The sequence below is a fragment of the Rhipicephalus sanguineus genome, chromosome 1 (genome assembly GCF_013339695.2).
Source record: "Rhipicephalus sanguineus isolate Rsan-2018 chromosome 1, BIME_Rsan_1.4, whole genome shotgun sequence".
Lineage (NCBI taxonomy): Eukaryota > Metazoa > Arthropoda > Arachnida > Ixodida > Ixodidae > Rhipicephalus > Rhipicephalus sanguineus.
The window spans coordinates 257,178,289-257,188,099 of record NC_051176.1 but is presented as its reverse complement, the minus strand read 5'-3'; positions in this window follow the sequence as shown (position 1 = coordinate 257,188,099).

Here is a 9,811-nt window from a genome sequence, read left to right as displayed (position 1 = left end):
GCCAAAATGAATCACTGAAAGAGGGCTGCTGGGCTGCTGATTCGAAAAAAAAACGCAGATTAGCTCCCGGCTGCGGTAGTCGCATTTTGATAAAGGCGAAATGCTAGAGATCTTGGTACTGTGCGATGTCAGTGTACGTTGATAAATCCCAGGTGGTCGAAATTATCCGGAGCCCTATACCCTTACGGCGTCTCTCATAGCTTGAGTCGCTTTGGGGCGTTAAACCCCATAAAAACCATCCATTGATTCGATACCGACTGCACAGGCATTAAACTTTATTCCTTCTCCAGCAAGACACAGGAATCGCGTTGATCCATCCATTGCTAACTTCGATATTGAAATGTTTAGGCGGATAGTTCAGCTAGTTGGTATCGAGCATAACAGTTACCTATGATTACGTTATACTCCTTAATGCGAAATTTAAGCGCAGCTCTGCGCGTGTTTTCCGGGTTGCCAGACAACAGAAATTCCAGGGGCTTGAATCGTGTGCGTTTCCGCGCAGGTAATATACTCTTAAAGTTACCGAACACTACAATAACAATGAGCGCCGTGTAATCGCTGAATATTCCTTTATCCATTTTGAGCATCATAGAGTGAAGGTGAGAAGCGGAAGGTGGAAACCTTTCGCATTGAAACCTTTCGCCGAAAGGTTTCAATGCACCCGCCGGCTTCACCGAAAAGAAGTTCCACTTAGATGCGCGTGGGGCAGAAACATCTGGTGGCATCTGTATAAAACAAGATGCCATGCCACGTGACTGCCTTCTGAATTCTGATTGGCGGACGCAGCACGCGAGGAGTTTCCTCCTCATCCTTTCAGCTTTCGCCGTACCAGTTCGGTCGGTTACGACGAGGGACGAGGCACCGGTCCGAGTCCGCATAATGTGTGCGCGAAGGTGTCTTTTGTGCTCTGCTTCATCAATATCATGGCTGACCAACTTGCCCATCAGTATAAAGTTACTTTGTCTAACAAATACTAAATGCTTGTGACGTTCGCTTTCTATCAGGTTTCATTCACACGCTGTTTTGCGCTCACCTATACCTTCGCGCATTTTTCTACTGCGGGTCAAGCATAAAGCCCCCTTGCAGATGATCCCCACGAAATTGAACAGAGCGTGAAGGAGCTTCCACGTGACCAGGCGTGTAAACCACGCCAAATGCGTCTCGGAAGTAGGCTTTAACAGAGCGTGCAGCTGAAAAAGGGTATCCATGTTTTTCAGAGTACGAAACATCTGCGAGACGACGTCGACCCATCAATCTTTCGCGTACAGTCATATTACTCAGCGAATTGCGACGGCCTCGCTGTAATGCATCTGCTTTCCATCTCTTTTACATCATCCTCCATTCACTCGGGATCTGGTCAAAAGGTGCTGAAGCCTGTCGTTACCTAAGCCACGTCACGATCTGCGCAGGAGATGGTGTAAGCTGAGTGCTATGTAAGTCTGCGCTACAAGTGAGGGAAAAATTTCCATTTTCCGAGCTTATGGTTACAGTCGATGCCAGATTCGGGTAGGGGCTAAGGGGGATGCAGCCTCGTGTGCCCGACTTTCAGGGGCCCCGCCCTACTATTTGAAAAAATATTGCTGAGTGTGCTTGCTGTCCACGTTGGCATCAAAAATATATAGGTGGCCGGTGCCTCAACTTCTTTTATATGGAAGCCTGTGCGGCACTTTGATCAAGAGTAAACTTACGATGGATTGACGAGTAGAACATGCTATTGTGCACGTTAGTCAACAACCGTTGATTAATATTAGAAAACAAGTTGTGAAATTAGTTGCTGGAACCCATACATATTAGGTATATTTTACTTCCGTTAGGTCCGGGTCTTACTTATCGACACGACCCGCCGCGGTGCTCTAGTGGTTATTTTGCTCGATTGCTGACCCGAAGGTCGAGAGATCGAATCCCGGCCGTGGTGGCCGTATTTCGATGGAGGCGAACTGCTAGAGGCCCATGTACTTCGATTTAGGTGCACGTTGAAGAACTCCAGGTATTCGAAATTTCTGGACCCCCCACTACGGCGTCCCTCGTAATCATATCGTGGTTTTGGGATGCAAAACCCCAGCAATTATTATATTACTTATCGACACCATGAACTATGAAGACAAGATGAGTCGACTTCTCAGGCCAAAATCTGTCGTCGATTTGTTCCGAATGAAAGCGAGTCGGGCCGAAAGATCATTAACCTGAGGGTTGGGTCAACTCGCTCTATACCCAATTGCCGAAGGGCATGAATTCTGGTAGAGGCGGTCCGGGTCGACCTGACTTCTGATTCAACCTGTTCCCGTTAAGGTTATTTCTTTTATAAAACTACTCACATTGATGGCGGCGCATTTTGGTTGTCCATGAGGTGCCAGTGATGCTCATAGCTGTAAGAAGATCGACGAGGTCATTCAGCTTTCTGTGACAATTCTTCTTGGCAGCGGCGCGCCGACACCGATACGGCGGGAGGTAACGTTGCCCATGCCCCATAGTGTGTAGTCCCCGAAGGAGGGCAGTGCATTCCCGTTCGTAAAAAGATATTCAAAAGGGAGAGAGTGATGAAGAGGAAAGGCAGGGCGGCAACCAGACGCTAGTATCCGGTTCGCTACCCTGCACTGGGGTGAGGAAATAGGGGCTGGAAAGAGGACACAGAGAGAGAAAGATATATCAAAAATAAACAAAACGAAAAGAAAAAATCAAGCGCACATGAGAGCGCTCCAATTAAAATCCTTCAGACAGGCCGGTAGATCGCAAGAAGCCCAGTAGCGCTTGCACGGCTTTCTTCTGCGAAGTCCTGTCCATGGTGTAGGATTCTTTCTTCCGACAGAGGTCGGTCGCCCAACTTGTTGAGTACAAAGCGATGGTCTATGCGTACTGCACTGCGAGCAGTCGCACAGGACACGTCGAACGGTTTCTTGCGCATTGTTCACAATCTGCGGTGTCGCCATCCCTAAGCTGGACGCATACGCATTGATAAATGTGACGCTCAACCACAATCTACGCAGAAGAGTAGTGTCACCTAGGCGGAGTCTTGATGGAAGTCGAAGGCTTAAGGTAGGATGAAGGAGTGTAATCGTGCGTGCTTGAAATGCGACTCGTTCCATTGCTAGGTGGTGGCGATGAGTCCGGGCGAGATGCCTTATATGTGTCCCGAGCGCTTCAACATCAGCGTGGGTCTTGACGAGTTGGTCTCTAGCGATTGCTATAGTTGCTACTGTCAATGCGCTCAGAGGCAGGCGTAGAGATGTATTCAATGTACGCGTCTATGGTGTGACCTGGCTCCTTCTTACCTTCGGTGAATGACAGCGACGTGGTCATTGTTTCTAAACTATACTTTTTTTGTGCTTTTTATGCTGGTGCCTTCGGTAAAGGGCCAGCTTTTTTATTCAAGTAGGAACGAAACCCAGGGGCGCAACTCTTTATTTGTCTACACCTCATTCTTGATTTGCCACTAAAGATCTCAGGGTCAACCTCACTGCCAAGCATGCGACATAGGTCCACACGATCTCAACATACTTCTAAGAAAATTTAAAAAAAAAAGAAGCCCAAAAAATATTTGAGCTGAAGAATTCATCGGGCCATGTTTAATAAGCGGCGAGTGTAACTCCACAGTGATGTAATATGAAAGCCAAGTTCAATGACTGACTAAATTTCTTTGAGAAGTATCAAAGGTATGAGTCAGCTGGTTTTTGCATATATATGTAAAATATCGATGAGTCACATGCGGAAGCATACGTTCAAAGGAAATAGTGCTGCACGGAAGAGGGTGGAGTCGTGGGAACCAAAAAATAAAAAAAAAGTTTCGAGCGCTCTCATCAAAACAACGACGAGAAAAGAGTTTTTGCTGCTATTTTTAGCTGCAACGATAAGACAGAAAGGGAAGAATAGACAACCACCCATTTGTAGCACGAAGCCACAAGGAAATCCATACGGATTTCTCAGAAAATAAAGCCTCTTAGTTGCCGAAAAAATTCGTCCTGGTCCCGGGATCGAACCCGGGTCCAACGCCTTTCCGGGGCGGTCGCTCTACCAATTGAGCTAACCAGGAAGCTAGCAATTGGCAGCGCGAGGGCGAATCCTTTCTTAACCGTTCCGCCACCTTGCGGGATTCCGCAGAACCTCTTTGCAATATGTGTCCAGTTGCTTCGAGTTGTCGATGGATTCGCCCTCGCGCTGCCAATTGCTAGCTTCCTGGTTAACTCAATTGGTAGAGCGACCGCCCCGGAAAGGCGTTGGTCCCGGGTTCGATCCCGGGACCAGGACGAATTTTTCGGCAACTAAGAGGCTTTATTTTCTGAGAAATCCGTATGGATTTCCTTGTGGCTTCGTGCTACAAATGGGTGGTTGTCTATTCTTCCCTTTCTTAACCGTTCCGCCACCTTGCGGGATTCCGCAGAACCTCTTTGCAACGATAAGACAGGTGGTGGAACTCGGGGCTGATCAAGTCATATAGAGACATGAAGAAAACTCGTGCTAATGATGGTGGATCAAACACCCGTACAGATATATCGAACGCGTCAATAATACCGTTCGCACAAATAGGGCTCACTACGCGCGGAAGGGAGCAGCCAACTCTACTCATCCTATAAATGAGGAGCGAGCACACTCTTTTTTTAAAAGGAGGCGCAGCCACTCTTCTTCGTTTTCGGAGAGACTGGACTGCGGGGCAAGAAATGATGAAACGGAAGAAGACGACTTAAGACAAGGCACTATACTGGCTCTGAAAAAAGAAGGAAAATAACAAAACGTTGTGGACACCGCACGACGAAGACGAGCCAGAGAGGAAAAAAAAGGGGGGAAAGACAGATGAAAAGGAAGTAAAATACACTGACGAACTGAGCTCTCCGTTTTTATTTCCCTCGAAAAGGGCCCGTCTTGTCACTCGCGATGTATAACGCTAAACGAGGTATTTACCGAAGGTCGTGTCAGGACAGAAACACGGATGCGAAAACGGAGTTAAAAGTTGGCAAACATTACGCAACGAAGGCCTCAGTTCTTAGCCGTACCACTCTCGCAAACGACAAACAAGATTGCTTCCTAATATTTTTTTTTTAGTCCATGGTTGGCGGAATTAAAAGATAAGAAAAACCACAATCGCACTTGAATTAAGGTTCGCTGCCACGAACCAGAGGCGTTTGATTGAAAGAATCCGCAACTTCGCCGTGCTGATATATGCAAAACAATTTCTTTTAATGGAAAAATCTCATTAAACTTTTCCCACATCTCATTATTCATTCCTTCCTTCTCGCGTTCGTGCAACCGTTGCGGCCGCCCGTCCTCGTGTGTGTGTTATTCTTATCTTTGCTGTTCAAAGCACGTGTCTTGCTTCACTTTGAAGTTTCATCCGGCGTGCGGTTTAAGGGATGAAGAAACGATTTAAAAAAAGATATCTACAATCGTAAAGCGACAAATACGTAAACGGATATGGAGACGAATGAAGTACAGCGCTACTATAGGACGACACGCAGGTCTTTCGGAATGAAAGACTTTGTTTTTGTGCAGAAACATATGCTGCACATTTCCCTGCGCCTATTCTTTATACCATTAAATGGGGAAGACGCCGCGAAGTCAGCACGTCTTCATTGCACCTTTTGCGAAACATCGGGCACTCTCCCCTCCCCCCCCCCCCCTTCGAAATAGAAATTTTTCTGTCCCTTTCATCGCATCTCTAATCAAGTTTTCACGGCCCTCACACTAAATCTTTTTTTTTTTTTGTCCCTTTAAATCGTTTCGGACGACGTCTTTTTGCGCTGTATATCCACTTACTGAAAGTGTCTGTCGGTAATGGAAGAGCGGGGTCCTCCAACAGATACAAATGTGATGTGCACGTGGTGAATTGGCTTTCGCTTAATCAAACAGAATCGAACGGAAAGATGAAAAGGGAAATCGCGCACGCATTTAATGCCAAAATAAAAAAGACAGAGTGGGTGGCGATAGAGAGACCGCTTTTATTATAAGATGAACGTTGTCCTCGGAGATGTCAGTTGTAACGAAAAAAGTGTCACAACTTAACGACATTGACAACTTATCGGGGCTATACTGTTGCGATGCAATATCGCTGAGCACCCTCGTGCCGACAAAAAGTATTGCCTTCTCAGCGGCTCACTTGCGTCGAGCATCCGGTGGTCTTGTCGGCTACATTTAACTATTATACACGCATACATTGTCTTTCATGTCTCGGGGCACGTAATAAAAAATATATATATACATTCTTTTTTTTTTGCAATTCACATTGTATTTATAGACCTTACTTGTTCACGAAAACTCTGTCCATCAAAGCGCGAGAAAGACATAATATAACTGTCCCAGTCGTTTTGTTAAAATTGTCCGTAGTTTAAATGTAAATATCCCATTAAGTTTATTGATTTTCTGCAGAACACACTAGCAGCATCGATAACGTGCTGGCGTAGCGCTTGCAGAAGAAGTATGGCCGTGGCCTGCGCAAATATTAGCGAGAGGAAATGAGCATATGCATAAAGTCACGTCGAGGCAAATCGTAGTAAGAGCGAAAACAAAAATGTCTAAATACGTGTCCGAATTAAAGACGTGGTGGAAAACGAAGGTATTGATTAGGTAACGCTGGCCGACCAAGCGGTTGCGGCAGCTCTTATACTGCGAGGACTATACAACGATTGGCGTTCTGAGTGCCCGCGGAGTTTGTTTTCAGAGGACGACGCTTGGCGCCGTTTGAGAAGATACGGAGACACACATCCCGTTTTTGTTTACCCACGCCTTTTTTTCCTTGCTTACACGAAGCAGAAAAAGAAAGAGAAGAACGAATCGATAACAAACGTAAACACCTTGGTCTTTCTGTTTATGCGCCCTCCTTTCGAGCAGTGCAAGATGCCTTCGCCTTCGTTCGTTATATTTCACTCCTTGGTGCTTGGTGAACAGGTTCCTCGATTGAAGCAACATTTCCCGAGGAAAAACACTTCAGTTTAAATGACCGCTGAACACCTCATCCTGCAGAAAACATCTCTCCTACATTCAGCAGGTCACTCCCTTCCTCGTTGTTGAAAATACACTATCCATTGCCGACAAAACGCTGTTGACCGGTGGCGTGAACACTTGCGTGCCATTTGACGAATGGCTACTCTGCCGCGCTATGGTTCTTGCCACAATATTTATATCTAGCACGGACACAGCATGCGAATGCCATCTGTGCCGATCACTCGTGGAAGAAAACGACGACTTGTGTTTTTGAAGGTGGCCGCTTCGCGCTCGTCCATGAAATATGTTATGTTTTTATTGAAAACCCTATACCGGCGAGGCTGCGTCTAGAACTGTTTGCAGGCCGACACCCTCATTTTAACAGGTGGAGGTGGTGCTGGAGCTTCGCTTCGTCCTGGAACTCCGAAGCCTGACGCTGCCAACAGCTTTCGCCATGACTGATCCCGGCTACTCGCAAACCTTTATCTACAACAAACGCCTTTTTTTCGTCTTTATTCACCGAGTATGGAACGTTCACCGAGTATGAACGAATGAATGCTTATAAACAAATGGACGACCGCGTAAAGTTTTTATATTTATTTATTACATACTGTGGACCACAGTTCGGTCCTTGCAGGAAGAGGGCAATCAAGTAGGATAGAAGACAACAAAAAGGAGGAAAGGGAAAGATAAAAAAATAGGCGAACATTTACGAAAATGCGCAAATACGAAAACAGGAAAAATGGAACATGGGCAATGCATTTCATCAGGAAGTTAACACGTCGCGTGCCTCGTGTTCGCACGCATTTGTACGCATTTGTCCTGGCAAAGTGAGGCGTTGATGCATTTATGTGGTCGTGACTTGTACGGCTTGTGTACAAAGGAGTGACGTGGGGTCCAAGGGTAATATACAACTTAATTCATGTTCGTAGAAACATCTGGCGAAATATCTACCTTCGTGTTCGCAAACTTGATCGTTTACCATACTTATGAAGCCAACCACATGTCCAAAAATAATGAAACCAAGCTCACCAACTGGCCGACCTTCACTACAACTTTGACAGAGGACTTTGGCCGTACCCCCATCCGCCGGCTTTGTGCAGAGAAGCGCTTGCGTATCCAGTCCTAACGTAGGGACATGTTCACAGGTCACTGTATTCAGGATGGGCTTTCCCCTACTTTGCAAGCGCGTCAACTATCCTTCGCCCAGAAGAAAGAGCGTAATGAAATAAATCAGTACTAACGCAAAGCCTGCCCATACATTGACTTAGTAGGGAAGGGGGCGTTGCGATGAATCTGCACCCCCTCCCCCCGCCCTGATGAGGAACCTTGCGCATGTATATGTGCCCAGCGGTTGGTTCTAATAATAAACGGGCCTTTGTTTGGTTGAATTTCACCTCCGGACGCAGTAGGTGGCGACTTGTCGTTCCCAATTTCATGCGCTCCGGCATCTGCTCCATTTTAGAGCGCAGTTCATAGTCGCACGTCCCTGCGTTGAGCGGCATCGCCGTCTGTGGCGTAACCGCGTGAACGAGTACGTGCCACAGGAATTGGGCAAGCCCCACTACCGTGTCCAACCAAAACGAAGTAGGAGCCACAGGAATTGGGCAAGAAAAGAATAAGACTTGCGTTGGTCGAAGGCGCTCTTCCGCCGTCGCTGTGCAGAAGAAACACATCGAAAGCCTCCGAAACAAATACCAAGCCATGCACCAGGCCCTGGAAACGACCAACTGTGATTCAACAGCGCAGTTCTGGGAACGTCACGGCGTCATGGACAAGGGAGAGTACATTTGGGTTCTCCGCGCGGGTACCCCTCGTCCCACCCTCATGCTACCCCGCACCGTGTAGCAAAGGTGGGGGAATTACTTTAACCCATGGGTGGCGTCCATCCTAGATTCAAACATGGATCTTTAGATAGTGCTTGACACATACGCATGTGCCGCTTATGTGGTGGAATATGTAAATAAAGCCAACAGAGGTATGTCTAATCTGAACCGGGCAGTGCAAGAAATTGTCAAAGAGAATGGTGACATGGATTACACGCAGACATATGGGTGTGAAGATGCTCAATGCGATTAAATAGCGGTATGCAACTGTACATACATACATGTCTCTCTCAAATTGTTTGTACCAACTTATCGCATAATCAAAACACCTAAACAGCTGCGCTCAGAATTCGCATTAGGCAGTATCGTAATCGTCGATGAATTTTTCATGATGACCTATAATGCAGTGACGTCTGGAGGGCTCATTCTTGTTAAAAGGGGTCCTGCAACACTTTTTCAACATGGTCAGAAAACGCTGCCGATCAGTAGTCGAGGCTCCTGAGAACACGCGAGCCAACCATTATAGCGCAGCACGCGGCCTGAAATTTACAATTAATTCTCAAAGTCAGCTAGAAATCGTTCCCTCGTCTCTCGACAAATGGTGCCATATAGCCAAATGACCGCGCCATATACCCAAATTCACGGCTATTGGCTGATTTGAGCACTGCGAGTTGCATAGTTACCGCGACCGCCGTAGGAGGCCGCCACAGTCCCGCGCTCGCGCTCGCGATCACACTGAAAGTAAGCCACGCGTTCGAAGGAAAAAAAATGTGCTCAAGGTCATGACGCGCGCGTGACGTAACTTCTTTTCTCCGTGCCATCCCTCCCTACTTAGCTTCCAGCGCGTTCGTTTGCACGAGAGAAGAGAGAAAGCAATTGCAGCGTGCGACAAATCTCTAACTCCGCTCGTACTTGACCGATTCCGAAAATGTTTGCGGCGGTCGATTCGCGAAGGCAATAAACTCCTTTAATAAAGCCATTCAATGGTTACTCGGAAAAGAGTTGCAGGGCCCCTTTAAGCTCGGCTATACCACTGGCGTGGCATGTGTATACCACTGTATTGACCAGTACGTAAG